The following is an 8,350-nucleotide window of genomic DNA, read 5'->3' as shown; positions in this document are numbered from 1 at the left end:
CAAGTGGAGCTCTAGGAGTCCAGTCAAAGAGAGAAAGGGATTCTATGAGCAAGGGGATCAAGATCATGATGGAGAAACCTACAGAGACAACCAAACCAAACCAGTGGGAACTCATGAAATTTATATCAACAGCTGTGGAGCCTGCATGGGACTTGAATAGGCCCTCTGCATAGCAAGACAGTTGTGTAGCTTGATCTGCGTAAGGGGCACCCTGGCAGTAGAATCCGAATCCATCCCTGGTGCACGAGTTGACTTTTTGGAGCCCACTACCTATGACATCTTGCACAAGCATGAGGCAGGGGGGACTTGGATCTGCCTCTACTAAATGTACCAGGCTCTGCTGATTCCCCATGGTAGGCCTTACCTTCTTAGAGAAGAGAATGGGAGCTGGGTTGGGGGTGAGACTTTAGAGGGAGAAGGAGGGAAGAGAGGATTCTTTGACTGGTATATAAAATGAATAATTTTTTTCTTAATAAAAAAAAAGATTGGGTTACATCTAATTGTGTTGTCATCCAAAGTGGCCTCAGGGAATCCATGCACAAACCAAACCGTTACAAAGACAATAGATTGTTCTCTGGAAACTGACAGCAAGTTCCCATTGCTGAAAAGGCACATCTGTGCAGCTCACTGGAAATGGAGAAGTTGAGCTGGTGCCTACATAGAACCTTCATGTCTACATTCCAGCGTCATTGGTACAAGAACATACTCTGAATGCTCTCAAAAGAGAAACATTAACAACAAGCCAGACACACAGCTTTTATGTACAATGGTGTACTGTATTCAAGATATGCTAAAGTAATGCCGGCACAAAGTTTGCAGCAGTAACCAAGTGATAAGTGACATGACTTAAGGCCTACTCCATGAGACAGAACCCATACCCTGTACTGCTTATCACAGGAATCTGAGATTAAACAGTCCAGAGACATACAGTAAAACTAAGACAAAGAGTAAAACTAAAATAGAGAAAAAAATTTAGTGACAAAATGACTTCTAAAAACATTTTGATATCCTCATAGATTAGGGTTTTGTTCAGGCATCTTCAGAGAAACTTCCTTCTGCAGTAGATGAGAGCAAATATGGACACCCACAGCCAGACATTACACAGACAGAGGGAGGGAGACCTTGTAGCACTCAGTCCTAAATGGGATGTCTCCATCAAATCTCTAAATTCAGAGCCCAGGGATACACATAGAAGAAGAAGCAAAAAGAGTATACAAGCCAGAGGGGAAGGAGTACACGAAGAAAACAAGGCCCTCTAAATCAAAATAAGCAAAGCTCACATGAACTCAGACTGAAGCAGCATTTAGAAGGCCTGTACGGGTTTGCAGCAGGTCTTCTGCACTTATGTGTTCTAGTTTAATGTTTTATCAGACTCCTCAGTTGCAGATGACTGGGTGTCTGATTCTTGTGCTTTTTCTTTGGCTCTTTTCCTTATGTTTGTTTGGTTTGTCATATTTGATAAGATAGTTATTCTTTCAACTTATATTGTTATAAAAATGAATGAATGAACAAATGCATGGATGAATGAATGAGTGAAAACTTAGCAACTAGGGTAAAGGTTAACAACTAATCTGTCATTAACACTTTCTGGGAAATGAAAAATCTCCAACAGGGTAACTGTGGGTATATTAACCATTCCACGATAGGCCTCAAGTTTAGGAGTAGTTGACCAACATGTAATGGAGTCCACAATATATTGTTTATTTTTATTTGGTTACAGTTTGGTAGGGTTTATATGGTGGTGTTTTGTTTTTGTTTCATATATTTGTTTTGTTTTGTTTGTTTTGCTTAGCATTTTATTCCCTTTTCTTGGCTTGTGGGTGTTTTGTTGTTATATAGGGCTTTTGTTTGTTTTTTGAGAAAAAACTTAAAGTTTGGTAGCTACAGAGGGAGAGAGGATCTAGAAGTACTTGGGGATTTGAAGACTATGAACAAAATGTATTTAAATTTAAAAAATGTTTTAGATAATAAAAACAGAATAAAACCGAAGCTTCTTGATGTAGTATTGATTATCTGTTTTATAATGGACACTTCCTTAAAAATCTAATTTTTGTCACTTAGATTTTGACATATTAAATATGTAAAAAATAACCCATTTTATTATTATATTGATAAGTCATTTGTTGTAATTCATTACATAATGTTAACCAAAATAAGTTGGGAAATTAGACAGATTTTTTATCTCCATGCCAAATTAATTCTAAAAACAATCAAGAAGCATGTGATTTCTTTCTTTCTTTGTTCCTTTCCTTCCTTCCTTCCTTCTTTCCTTCCTTCCTTCCTTCCTTCCTTCCTTCCTTCCTTCCTTCCTTCTTTCTTTCTTTCTTCTCTTCTTTCTTTCTTTCTTTCTTTCTTTCTTTCTTTCTTTCTTTCTTTCTTTTTCTTTCTTTCTTTCTTTTGAAACATGGTGTCACATTTGTATCTTAAACTGACCTGGACTTTTTCTGCTGCCCAGGTTGACCTCAAACTCACGTTAACCTGGTGTAACAGCCTTGTGAGTATTTGGTTACAGGGCTGTACCATAATACATAACTGAGGATGAGGTTCAGAACAAGTTACAAAATGGCAGTTTTACCCAAGGCCAGCTTGCAGTGAGATTTGGACTTGAGATGAGAAGAGGAGGAAGTTACATTTAAACACATCTAGAACAAACAATTAAAAATGTTTATATTGTAATTACAGACAAGACAATTGGGAATTATTAAAATTAGTGATACATACTTGTAATCCCAGCACTTTAAAGATGAAGGCAGGTAGTCCATAATTTCAAGGTGAACCTAGACTACATAGTAAATTTGATGAATACCCGAGCTATAAAGACCCTGCCTAAAAACGACAGATACATATAAAGCTTAGATTAAATATCATGTGGAAATGAAATAAACTGATGCTGTAAGTATGAAAACAATTTGACAAGAAAACTGAGTCTGAGAAGGTGGTTATGCAGTAAAAGGGTCGATTGTAGACTAAACTATTTCTCTCCTGAAAGTTGGAAGAAGTAGAAGCTTCACTTCAGAAATAGCATTGAGGTCTTACATCTTATTTTCAAAAGGTAATATAAAATTTTAAAAAACAGAACTAATATTCCACATAATGGAGAAACAACTGCATGAAAAATGTCAGGATTGAAAATGGAAGAGGCTTAAAAAAAGACCCTTTTCCAGTTATAATTGCATTTCATAGCATTAGTTGCTAATGGGAAACTATTACAAACTGTATTTCTTAAACTTTGCTTATTTATTTATTTTGGTGCTATAGTCCATCTTTTGGAACTGTTTCTTGGATTTTAAGATTTGAAAAAAATATCATATTAACAGTTTATCTTGAGATAAAGCTATACATTTAATAATCTGGAAATATTTAGTGTTTTTAGCAGCTATTGAAACACCATCTCCACTAGTTCTTCCTGTTTCTGTATGAATGATATTTGTACCCATAAATAAATGTCTTCATATTTATCTGCCAAATGAAGAAATAATAGTTAACAAGAACATACATTGATAAAATAGAACAATTAGTAAACCATATCAAATGATTGTTCCTCTGCAGTTTATCATATCAGGGGCATGAAAGTTTATAAAAGAAAAAAATCAATATTTTAGAAAACATAGTTTTTTCAACCAGTGCAAAGTACAAGAATTAAGGATTATTAGAAATGATGATGCTTACACAGCCAGGGTGTTCAATTAAAAAATGGCAGAGGCAATAGAGTAAGAGATATTCATACAATAGTAAAAATGAGTAAGAAATTAGTATAACTTTTTGAGATTGGATTTCTCTGTGTAGCCCCAGCTGTCCTCAAACTCATAGAGATCCACCTGCCTCTTCCTTCCAAGTGCTGGGATTAAAGACATGTACCAACACCACCCAGAGGAAATGAGTGTATCTTAAGCATCTTATAACTAAGAACCAGTAAATAGCATGATATATTTGCAGACCATTTAAAAAATGAATCAGAATAAATTTTAAAACAGACAATGAGAGAATATTGTAGATGTAATTCTAAACAGTCTTATTAAATAAGAAACACAGAGCCAAATAACGAATTAAAAGTCCAAGAGGTCAGAGCACTAGTGTATAGCCTTTAGCTTACCAGAAGCTGCCGTCCTTCCCCTGAGAAAGATACCTGTGTCTGTATTTTTATTGACTTTATATTCTGCCTTCTCATTGGTTCTAAACCCAACCACATGACTTCCTCATCACTGCCTCTATACAGACCTCCTGGTCTCTATGGTTGGTACTTGGATTAAAGGCGTGTGTCTCCATTCTGGCTGTGTCCTTGAACACACAGAGATTCTGTCTGCCATGTGATTGGGATTAAGTGCATGTGCTACCACTGCCAGATTTCTGCTAAATGGCTTGTTATTAGTTCTGACCCCCAGGCAACTTTATGTGTTAACATACAAATAAAATCACATTTCAGCACGAATAAAATATCACCATAGAACATAATTTGGCCACATCATATTTTGAAGAACTCTATAGGTGCCAGTGAGAATCTCTTTACTTTTGCTGGATCAAAACAACTGTGACTGCAGAGCTGAGCAGTCAAATTATGACATCCAACAAAGACTTATAAGTGAGAAGGAGGGAAGGTAGGGAATGAGTGATATACTTCTATTTTAAATAAAAATTACATTCTAAATTACAATTACATTCTAAATATTGCCAACTATTTCTGTACAAGTCATTCAGAGCCCCAAATTGGAAGAATGACCAAAATCAAAACTTTATTTTTTATAGTTGTATAAAGGTGATCTAAATGTGTCCACCAGAATTTTTTCCAAAAAAATCACATTATAAATAAACAAAGTACAACTGTTCACTGATATGAATGGACTCCTTAGATTTCCCATTGGCCTTAGTTATAGACCATTAACAGTAATAGACTTTTAGTAGCAAGTGTAGCATGATGTTAAGACATTTTAGTTTTGCACATACATGTTGCACTTCTGGCTGATAACAAAAAAAAATGTGCATCATCATGCTGTTAGGCTAAGTTTCTTCAATCATTTTAAAGGGTATCAATACCAATGTCATCATCTTTGTTGTCAGACAGTTTCAACTAATGATACATTGGCAGTCTTTGAATATACCATCTCAATATTTTCATCTTCATCTTTCTCACTACCAGAAGATTCTCCTTCCTTGGCTTCCTTTAACCATTTAATAAGTGGTTCTTCTTTGACTCAAATCTCTTTGGCATGTTCTTTTGAGACATATTTCTTAGAGGCCTTTTCTGACCAGTTGATGATGACCCATTCTTCTAAAAGGTCTGCATCATACATCTCCTTTCACGATGTGTGGAATCCTGGAGATCAACTGGCCTTGACTCATTACTATCACAGATTCCAACCCATGAAGAAGATACAGCTAATCCTTTTTGTTGTTATGAAAAAAAAAATCTTAGGAAATGGTGCAAGAATTTCTTGGTTTGCTCTTTTTATCTTCTAATTAAAGATAACTAAAATCAAAACAAAAGGACCCATGGCTTTTACACCCATTCTTGCTGCCTCAGCAACAATTTCATTATCAGATGAATCAATAATGCCCTCTTCTTTCTTTTTCTTAACAAAAGTCCAATAGGATGTTGACAGGATCTTCCACAGTTCTTTCTAAATCATCGCTGAGTGTTAGAACTTATGTATGGTCATTGATTCCATCCATTCTGCACTCCTGAGCTTCCTCATTTGTATTCTTTCCCCAGTCACCATCTCCCTCTTCTTCTACAACATATGGATGGTGTCACACAATTTAACTTAAGATCCTTGAACCTGGTAGATTGTTAGGTGATGACAATTGCAGAATTTAAACAATTGTAATGACCTTCCTCAACCATTAAGAAATGAGTATGAGCCGGGTGATGGTGGCACATGCCTTTAATCCCAGCACTCAGGAGGCAGAGCCACGCGGATCTCTGTGAGTTTGAGGCCAGCCTGGGCTACCAAGTGAGTCCCAGGAAAGGCGCAAAGCTACACAGAGAAACCCTGTCTCGAAAAACCAAAAAAAAAAAAAAGAAATGAGTATGTTAAAAGCTACATCTCCAGTTCCTGTCTGTCTACATTGGCCACTGATAATTCTTGTCACTCTAAGAAAGACTGATGGACAAACGATAGTGTAACATCCTCATGAGAAGTAAAAATGACCTGAATGTTCTATGGTTTGATGAGGAAGTTTTGAAATTTGGAACTGTGCTTTGTCTGTTTGTGTACACTCATCCCAAATTACAGTCTTTGGAGTCATGTGTATAGCACATTGATGAGCCAGGGAAATTACTAACACAAAGCATTTTGTGTTTAGTAGTTGCTTTGTACTGAGAGAAAAGCTTTAAGGTGTGCTTGAATTGTCAACTCTGATTCTACTTGGGAGGAACAGAAAAATGTACACTCAGTCTCCAGCTAAAACAGCACAAGTTTTCAGCTTTTACCGTAAAATTATAATTTCAAGGGGTTTAGACATACTGTATTGTTGGTTTGATGTGTTCTCCCATATCCCCAATATTATGATTTGTTCTTCAATGCCTTTTAATTTGGATATAATAGCTTGTAATTTAGATTTTGGTTGGTATCTTGCCAAAATTCATGTTACTGTGTTTCAAGCTTGATCAAACCCACACAGTTGTCTTATTTAAAGAGAAAGTTAAATCATAAAAAAGTTAGGATTTAGGTGAGAGCTTTCAGATAACTTTGGAGGTTATCCTAACTTTGTAAGGTTTAAATTAGATTGTTGTAAATATGTAGAAATTGGATAGAGTGACCAAAAATCTTCAAATGTATTTATTTTATTTATTATGTATGAGAAGCAGAATTTCTTTTGAATGTGAAAGCTTTTTTTTCTTTTTTCAATGTGAAAGTTCTAATTTTTGTCAAATACTCATTCAAAGGAATATGGTTTCTTTTTCGAGACAAGGTTTCTCTGTTTAGTTTTGGTGCCTGTTCTAGATCTCTCTCTGTAGAACAAGCTGGCCTCGAATTCACAGAGTTCTCTACCTCTGCCTCCTGCCTCTGCCTCCTGAGTACTAGGATTAAAGGCATGCACCACTTTCTTTATCTGAGGTGAGGCCTATTGCATATTAATGAAAACATAATATCTGAATATGTAGGTGGGCATTTTCATCCCACCAGCCAGTTCTCAAATAACTACAAGTATTATTAGTAATTATAAATGCTTGACCCATAGCTTAGGCTAGACTCCAGCCAGCTCTTACAAAACTTGAATTATCTGATTTCTACACATCATGCTTAGACTCATGATCCTCCTAACTCTGAACTACTGGAATCATGTATTGTGACAACAACTGTTGTTTAAAATATAAAATAAGTGAAATAAAATAAATGAAATGGACTTATAATTGGGAAGACTCATGGTTATTTGTAATACATATAAACTGGAACCTCTTATATTTCAATAAATGAAAATGACATTTTTAAAGAAAGGAATCTGTTGATATGTATATGTCACCTCTCCTCTGAAAGTCTCTTTACTTGCTAATGTTATCATTTTGCTAAAATGTTCATAATATTTTTAAAACCTTATAGTCTGAAAGACAAAAAACAAACGTCTTTAAATTAACAACAAATAAAATGTATCCTTAGATTATTTGCTATTTTAAATCAACCAACATTGTTTTTCATAACATTTCATAAAATAGCAGATGTATTATATTAGAAAAGAATATATTTTAAAATATGAGAATTGTTCATGTTAATATTAAGTGTAACTGGTTTCAAATCTAACCTGCTATAATGTTACAGTTATTATTCCCTGGTCAAGTACTTCATAGTTTCAAAATATGGTATTTTTTTTTGTTGGCTCAAATTGTGTAGATGAATGATATATTGCAAGAAAACAAATATAGAGTATTTCATAGAGAACATAAAAGTTTAATAAAAAAATAAATGCAGTGTTTCTTAATATGTTTGAGGAATCTATTGGTTATTTAATTGTGGTTTATAATTAATGAACTTCAAGGTCCTTAGTTGTAAATCTGAGTATTGCTACTCTCTACTCTTCTCCATTCTAGTGGAAGAATAAGCAATTGTATTTTCTTGCTATAGAATAATCGTTCTATACACTGTGAAAATATATTCCTCTTGTTGTTAATAAAAAGCTGATGGACCAATAACAAGTCAGGATTTTGGAGGCAGAGACAATGCTGGAAAGAAGAGGGGCAGAGTCTGAGGAGTCTCGATCCAGACATAATAAAGAAACATGGGAAGTTCATAGATGATGTAATCTGGGAAGTACATAGATTATTTGAAATGAGATAATTCAAGTTGTAAGAGCTCTCTGGAGTCTAATGTAATGAAGTCTAATGATATTCTGCTATACTCATACATTAGTGCCTAGC

The 8,350-nt window shown here is 34.9% G+C and overlaps 1 pseudogene; it reads right to left on the bottom strand.

The window, feature by feature from the left end:
• Window positions 1–5,014: 5,014 nt before the first annotated feature.
• Window positions 5,015–5,733, bottom strand: LOC128108882 (eukaryotic translation initiation factor 5-like; annotated as a pseudogene).
• Window positions 5,734–8,350: the final 2,617 nt, after the last annotated feature.

This window comes from Peromyscus californicus, unplaced genomic scaffold (genome assembly GCF_007827085.1).
Source record: "Peromyscus californicus insignis strain IS unplaced genomic scaffold, ASM782708v3 Scaffold_13__1_contigs__length_99412109, whole genome shotgun sequence".
Lineage (NCBI taxonomy): Eukaryota > Metazoa > Chordata > Mammalia > Rodentia > Cricetidae > Peromyscus > Peromyscus californicus.
Note: the sequence above shows the minus strand (reverse complement) of the source record. Positions and strands in the feature narration are given on the sequence as shown.